The 8,933-nt window shown below is 30.1% G+C and overlaps 1 long non-coding RNA gene across 1 annotated transcript; it reads right to left on the bottom strand.

Moving 5' to 3' along the window:
• Positions 1-3,912: 3,912 nt before the first annotated feature.
• On the bottom strand, positions 3,913-7,830 carry LOC128042399 (uncharacterized). The gene is made up of 3 exons (XR_008197737.1): positions 7,689-7,830; positions 7,176-7,250; positions 3,913-4,212 (listed from the first exon to the last, which is right to left on the bottom strand). It is a non-coding gene; the product is annotated as an uncharacterized LOC128042399 (long non-coding RNA).
• Between the last annotated feature and the right edge of the window lie 1,103 nt (positions 7,831-8,933).

Raw genomic sequence — 8,933 nt, 5'->3', positions numbered from 1 at the left:
AAAGATTTTTTAAAATACCAATTCATCCCCCTCTTGATATTTTTGGGCCTAACAACTATAAAATATAGGGGAGGGATCACTTACGCCGATGTAAAAGTAAAGTGGTTTTACACCCTTCCTTAACTTTTTTATACATTTAATATTTTAATAATTCGATTAGATTGAGAATTGAAGCAATTTGAAGATAATCGGGGAAAAAGGCAAAATTGTTGATTAGTCATTAAAGAATGTTCGTTTACTGTTTTGTTAGGTAAGTTCATATGGCATGATTGTATTTAAATTGTTATATATTTAAATTATGAATTTTTTATGTTTGATAGTAATTTGAATTGTTGTAATTTGGTACAAAAGGTGATATATGGATTAAATCACAAAGAAATGATAAATTAAGTATAGTTGTAATGGCCTAAATTCAAGGTTATTGGAACAGTGGTTTTGTAACCACAATCGATTTAAAGAGAAATTTATTTTAATATTTTGCATGGATATTGATATGATAGGAAAATCGTATGAAAATACCGATAGAAAAATTTTACCGATTTAGTAGTTAGTTAGAAAAAGAAATTATTGAAGAAATTGGGTAAAAACAATGTATTGAGACCTCGATCTCGTAAAACTAAGTTGAAAATATTTTTATAAATATTTATGAAATGTTAGTAATGTGGTATTAAAATTTCGTTAGAAAATTTTAATGTTTGGGTAGTCAATTAAATGAAAAAGACTAAATTGGAAAAGGTGTAAAAGTGGCTAGGATGATTAAATAGCTTAAGTGTCTAATGGATTTAGCCCGGACGGGTAATCCGAATTAGGGTCTGAATTTAGCCTGGACTGGTAATTCAAATCCAAGCTCATTAAAGTAAATTGTCGTTGCAGGGGATTTAGCCTGGACTGGTAATCCCAACAATACTCTATAAGTTTATATTACAGGGGATTTAGCCTGGACTGGTAATCTCGTAGTAAGGATAAGGTTCGCGGGAGTGTGCTCTCTGAAATGGAAATGTGCGCACATGAATATAAATTGACGGACCCGGAATAATACGCTAAAAGTGCACCTCTAAAAATCCATTGAAATTTTGAGAAATTCAACGGGATAAATATGGGAAATAATAAGGGTAATAGAAAACATGGAATTGATGAGCTCATCAATCATTAATCTTTGTATTGAACTCATATGATGCTATTTGATTAATGTTTTGATTGAGTTTGTGTGTGATAGGTAAATGGTAAATTGAATGGATGTATGAAAATTTATTGTATTGTATTGAAAATATTAGGTAAGTATAATTCTTGTTACATGAGCTTACTAAGCACAACGTGCTTACCCTATTTCCTTTTTCCCTGATTCGTAGTATGAAGAGTTCGGAGGTTGGATTCGGTCGGAGACACATCACACTATCAACTTCAACATTTTGGTATATCAAGAAACTTTATTTTGGAATCAATGGCGTGTATAAGTTGATAAAGTAAATGTTAATGTGAAATGAATGTAAAGTTAGTCATTGGTATGGCTATCAAATCCTGGTTTTGGTATGTGATGAGGTTATCTTATGGATATGCGTAAATCTATCTTGAAAATATGTTGAATTGGATTAGTTGATTTGGTTTGATATCGATGTATGTTTTGGGCTTCGGAGTCTCATCTAAAGGGCGTCATAATATGTTTCAATAAAAGAATAGTATTTAACTCGTAATAATGAAAAAAATTAATTCAAAAAACTCCGGTAATGCCTCGTACCCTATTCCAGCAACGAATATAGGTAGGGGGTGTTACAATGATGAATTGAAATTTGAGATATTTAATGAATTTATAGTTTATTATGACTGATTGAATCATATTGGTATGAATTTGATTAATTATCAAGATAGAGAACTAAATTGAAAATAGTATAACTTGGTGAAATTGGCTTGGAATCGAGATGAATCATGATATGCCCTGTATGAAATGATATATTGATTAATGAATTGATGATATTGAAATCAATAGAATCAAAATTAAAATGAAATTAGATTATTGGGTACCCTATTAATTGTTCAGGTAGAGTCGGATATAATTAACATGCCACAGAATAGTTTGAGTACGAGTTATTTCGGCTATATGTCAATAAGTTGCTGGACGCATTTTTCTTCCGAACGTCCCGACGAGTGTTGGGCACAATTATTGTTTTAGTTAAACTGATGAGCGATGGGCGCAATTTATTTATTTCAAACGTTTCTATGAGGCACTGGGTGCCAAATAGGTGTATTGGTTAGACTGTATATCCGTTTGAGTTTGAGTCATGTTAATATGGGTATAAAATGTAAAGTTGATAATGGTATATCAATTGAATTGATATTGTGAAATAATTCTTAAAAGAAGAGTTAAAAAATATGAATTTTGTTAGTATACGAAAGATTATGTAAATCGGATATACAAGTCTAAAGGACTGATATGAGGACATGACAAATTAAGCAATTCGCTTTGGAAATTGACATGAAATTGACATTGAATAGATTAAAAGTTGATTGATTATATGAATGATACTGAAATGTTTATTATAAGTGAATTGGAATGTTATATGTTTAAATTACTATATGATACGATATATGTTGAACTCACCTTATTGATATATGGTTGTCTTGTTTAGGCAAACTTGTCAAGCTAGTAGTTTATTGTATTAGATTGTAAATCGAGGTAAGTTGTTGTTTAATGTCTATGACTTATTAAGCATTCAATATGCTTACCCCTTTTCTTTCCCTTTCCCTGTAGATTGTTGACTTGTAGAATGTGTCAAGCGGATCGTTGAGAAGCTCACACTATCTCATTGTTAATTAGATAGTCTTTAAAATGCTCTAAAGTCCGATTATATGGCATGTACATAGGTGTTTATATGTGTTAGCTTAAAATGTTAATTTAGTTTGAATCTTATCTAATGTTTTATCTTGAAAAAACTAATGCACATGTGAAACTATGTTTGCTTTGGTAACATGTTGTGAAATTTTTCTATGGAACTCAAATGATATATTGAGCATGGAATGGTGTAATGTCCCTCACCCGATTCAGTCATCAGACCCGAGCTACAAGATGCTACAGCAATTAACATAATGAACACATTCATAATCAGCTTTAAACTTAAAAGAAATAGCAAAAATTTCGTCATTCATGTTTCAAATCATTCACAGTCAAGACCAAGTCTCAAACGAGCTTCCGAAAGTTCTTAAATCAACCCGAGAAAAAATAAGTACTTATTTGAAAACCTAGCAAAAAATATGGAAAATCTGCAAACAGGGGTGACACAGCCGTGTACCTAGGTCGTGTGAAAAACTATGGTCATTTGGAGAATGAGTCGCACTGCCGTGTGGCAGGCCTGTAACTCACTGAGATCGTGTGTACCAAAATGCAAAAACTCAACAAAAATCACACAGCCATGTAACAAGTAGAGATCGTATGCAAACTAAGACTACTCTACAAAAACTCACACGGGTGTGTAGCCAGCCTGTGTGACATTCGGGAACCATGTAAATCATAAAATAATTACCTTAGTAGTCACAAGGCCATGTCACCAGCCCGTGTGGAGACATACGACCGTATGTTAGGCCATGTGCAGCAAAATGTGCCTTTAGATGCAAGATACTTATTTCAACCATTCCAAAACTTGTACCAATGCTACTTGCCAATACTACACCTTTTCAAAACATGCCAAAGCGCACCTAAACCATTAACTTAAACAACTAACTAATATGCCTCAATGACATTATTTCACAACAAAAGCTTTTGAACCTATTGCACATAATTTGGTACCAAAATTTAGCACTATGAATACACCAATTCAACATCTCAAAATATAACATTCAAACCTTTCAAATACTAACCAAAATACTAAACATCCACAATTCAAACTTCCATTTCAATCTAACCAATTTAAACCTCATTCATGCTATCACATTAAATCATATTCAACAACCATACCATTTCCATATTAAAGAGTCATCACTTAACCATTTAAGCATATTCAAAGCACCACATAACACATATATTTACAAAGTTCGACTGACCTCAAAATACACATCAAGGAGACCAAAATAAAAGCCTCAAATCTCCTATAAACATCTATCCAACTACACCTATTTACATGCCACTTATAACCGAGCTAGAACGATCAAAAGTCTACCAAGTCATTAAGAGGATAGTGTGAGCTCCGACGGGATCCAACCGATTGCATAATTTCTGACAATCTACAAGAAAAAAGACGGAACAAAAGTAAGCATACTTAATACTTAGTAAGTTCATACATAAAATTTTACACAAGTTGCCCGACATTAACATAATTCAAGAATTGAATATATCTATGTAAATACAAGACATAGTATTCCTTAACAACCTAAGCAATTTCAACGTTCATCAAGGTTGGTTCACCTTCACAAATTAAGCATAGAACATAATCCATGCCATTGTATCATAAACGTATTAAGCATACTTGTTTCATGTAACAACGTTCATATCATAATTAGATCATTCTTCCATTTCCATACCATAAAATCTATTTTCACCTGAAGAACTATAGCGAAATAACCACAGATACTCAGGATAGAGTTGCTCACACGAGTTATGAATATAAGTGCTTAAACGAGCTATAAAAATGGGTATGCTCACACGAGCTGTGGGTTGGGATGATAACTTTACTCGATGTTGCTCACACGAGCTATGAAGAATCTGCAACACATGCTAGACCTTAGCCATTGATAAAACATCCAAGACCAGCACCCAATACCTTATACACCCTAATGACATGTCATTTGTATCATAGTCGTTCACTAAGTTCGTATGGGCCTCAATTCATATTCATGTTATTTCAACCCTCTGACCATCACCATATATATATAATTCAACTATATACATTCCCATATTCAATCACAGTCATCAACTATATCTTACTTTACTGTTTAGTTGTAACACCCCTTACCCGAGATCGTTGCCGGAATCGAGCACGAGGCATTACTTAGCTTATCTTACTAATTCGGGGCATAAAAATTCGTTTTGAAAACTAATTTCACTATTTACAGTAATCTACCTAATCGCGTAGCAGATACTAAATTGATTATAACTCGAGCTACGGGACTCAAAATTTAATTCCGTAAATTTTACCTAAAACTAGACTCATATATCTTCCTACCATAAAATTTTCAGAATTTTTGGTTTGGCCAATTAGTACAGTTTATTAGTTAAAGTCTCCCCTGTTTCTTCACTCGACTGTCCTGACCCCTTGGTATTAAAAATAAATTTTCTCATTATAGGATTTTCATATGCTATTACCACTTGTTTCTACAGAAAATAGACTCAATAAGGATTCTATACATATAAACTACAACTCATAAATATTTTTATACCATTTTTAGTGATTTTCTAAACTCGGAACAGGGGACTCCAAAAACAGATCTGACCCTTTCTCACTAAAATTCACATATCTTAAAATATAAATTTCTTTTTGCTAAACCGTTATTTTTATATAAAATAGACTCAATAATATTTCATTTCATATATCATTCACCCTCTAATTCATTTTATACTATCCTAGGTGATTTTTCAAAGTTACGTCACTGTTGCTGTCTGAATTCTGTTTCTTTGCAAAATTTACCCTTTCTTGATTTTCATACCTAATTTATCACTTAGACTTTTATAACAATAATTAACTTCATCCTTGACCATTTAAACAACCATTCATCATTAAATACTTACACATCATTCTATAGTAAAATCATATTTACAAATATACAAAATGACTAAATTCCTATACATGCCATAACTAAAAGAAATGTTCACCACCACAATTAGTTCAGAATCGGCTTTGGATGCTGATTCAACAATCCGACTTTGACCTAACCTGCGCACGGAAATAACCGTACGCTGAGTATGAAAATACTCAGTGGTATTACCATAATTCAAATTAATAACATTAATTGATAAATTATATACATTTAATTTATGTCTACAATTATTCATTAATTATTTCATACTTTAACTCAACTTGATCATTAATAACAATAAGCAATATTTCAATCTTATATTTAATTGTATTCATACATTGTTTCACTATCTAAATTTTATTGGATTTTTCAACATCTTATTCTAATAACTCATTCCAATCCATACAAACTCATTCATTTCATCAACTCATTCATTATCCTTTCTATTTATATTCAATTTATACTTTAAATCTTTTAACACTCCATTTATTCATTAAATCCATAACTAAATTTCAATAACTTGTATTCAGTTAAATTCACATATTATTTCACTCTTTCAAATTATTTTATTTTCACTTCTCATTTCTTAACAATACCTATTTCAATTCATATTCAAGATCATTCAATAAAAAAAATTATATTATCAAAATTATTCATTTACCCCTATTAACTTGTCTCGGATCTTGGCGGATACACGGATCCAACCAAAACACACCAATACGGCACATTATGCCTAAAACGGTACATATAAACTTTATAAAACATACCTTAACATGTTAATGATTCACTTTTGTCCACAGCTTATAATCTTAGCCCAAAGTAGATTTTACAGAACACCCCGGATATACGGAACAAATACAGAGAGCACCAACGTGCTAATATCAGAGAGCACCAACGTGCTAATATCAAAGAGCACCAATGTGCTAATATCAGAGAGCACCAACGTGCTAATATCAGAGAGCACCAACGTGCTAATATCAGAGAGCGCGCTAAAGTTCCTTAATGGCATGCCACTAATATCCCGGTAGTTCTAAATTCCATCTACTTGGGCATTAAATCTGAATCTCATTTATTTAAATACTTTATAGAATTATTTCAAAAATGATTTATCATTTCTTCGTCATTACAATTTACTACTTATTCCGCAATTCACATATATCACACTTATTCACAATTTAATTCACTTTTATTCCATTCGTATATATATATTTTTAATTCATTTTTCCAATCAAATTCATGTACAATTCAATATCAATATTCATCTTATTTTTATTTACTAAACATATTATTCAAAATTCAACAATTACTATTAATAAATTTAATATCAATACGTATATATATATATATATATTTCATTCGATTCAATCATGATACTCACCTCAATTTTTCTTATCATGTATATTAATTTGAATTTTAACAATTAATAATTAAATTCGAATTATGGTAATACTAACCGAAATTTCTCCCGAGTCAATCCTTGTCCACCTTCTCCTTTCCTTTCTCGGACAATGACTCGTACACGACATTAGCTACGTAATTAAACAATTAAAAATCATTAATACACAATTTTATTAAAATATTTCCATTTATACTTAAACTTTACCCAAATTCTAATTTAATCCCTTATCAATACTAATTTTATTTTTCCCAATCTAACTCTACATTCTCTCTTAATTCTCACTATAAACTCATTTTAATTCTTCAATTTCCCCATAAATCCCTAATTTCGAGATTCTTTCAATTTAATCCCTATCAATTCAAAATTTATATTTTATTTTACAAATCAATCTTTTACTAACTTCTAACTTAAAATTCAATCATTTTAACCTCTAGTTCATCAATTAATTCAACATAACTCAAGTCTGAAAATATAATAACTACCCGAATTCCAACATAAATCCAATAATACTTTGTTCTAGGATACCAAAAACTCAAAAATTATAAGAGAAGGACTTAATTTAACTTACCAATTGAGCTTGGAACCTTAAAACCTGAAATTTCCCTTTTTCTTTTTCTTTCTTTCTTTCTTTCCTTTCTTCCTTCTCTGCCCGTTTTGCTCTCTGTTTCTTTCTCTGTTTCTATTCTGTTCTTTCTCCTTTCTATTCTTTCTTTTGTTGTTATATAAATATAATATAATATAATATATTAATAATAATATAATATAAAAACATAATTATTACTTACGCATGTATGATATAATATATATATTTTAAATTAAAAATATCTTAGATTTTTAAGGTTAAACCGCCTCAACTTTAGAAAAAGGTATAATTGCCTATTTGGTCCTTTTAACTTTTCTTTAATCTATAATTAAACTTTTATCCCTATTGCAATTTAGTCCTTTTCATAATTAACTATCAAAGCGTTAAAATTTCTTAACGAAACTTTAATACTACCTAATGACACTCCGTAAATATTTATAAAAATATTTACGGCTCAGTTTATAATATCAAGGTCTCGATACCTCGTTTTCGACCCAATTTACCTAATAATTTCTTTTAAATCACAAAATTCACTAATTCAAAAATATTTCTAAAATCACACTTAACTTATAATTATTAATTAATAAAATTTTCTAACTTTTTCATCGATTTTAGTGATCTCAAATCACTATTCTGACACTACTGAAAATTGGGCTGTTACATTAGTCCTTCCAATACTCAAAATCATTATTCCATTACAATGCAACTACAAGTTATATACATATCATACTATAATGAAAAGTATAAATTAGAATAAGTATTATACTGAACTTACCTAACCAAAAACAACAACAAATACAACGCCAATGACTATTTTGCAAGTTTTCATTTTCCGTGTTTATTTTTGGTTGTTTTAATTCTTGATCTATATAATAATTCATTTCAAAATTTCAATTCCAAATACCTTAAAACCCATTATACTATGCATATGAATACTTAATTCCATTTTTTACAATTTCCTAAAATTTTGTAGTTTATTCAAGTTAGTCCTTAAAATTGAAACAACTATAACTTACACATTTAAACCCCAATTTTCAATCTGATTTCACTCTTATACTTAAACATCTCTCAAATGCTTATATTTACGAAATTTCAGTATTTTTCTATTTTAGTCTCTAAACTCAAAATTAACTATTATCACTTTGCAAATTAGTCATATTTCATAACAAAGCTTCAAAATCTACCATTTAACATCCAAAAAGCTTCAAAAACAACAATTTTAACTTTTAA

The sequence above is a fragment of the Gossypium raimondii genome, chromosome 7 (genome assembly GCF_025698545.1).
Source record: "Gossypium raimondii isolate GPD5lz chromosome 7, ASM2569854v1, whole genome shotgun sequence".
Classification (NCBI taxonomy): Eukaryota; Viridiplantae; Streptophyta; class Magnoliopsida; order Malvales; family Malvaceae; genus Gossypium; species Gossypium raimondii.
The sequence above is the reverse complement of the archived record's forward strand: the minus strand, read 5'-3'. Positions and strand labels throughout refer to the sequence as shown.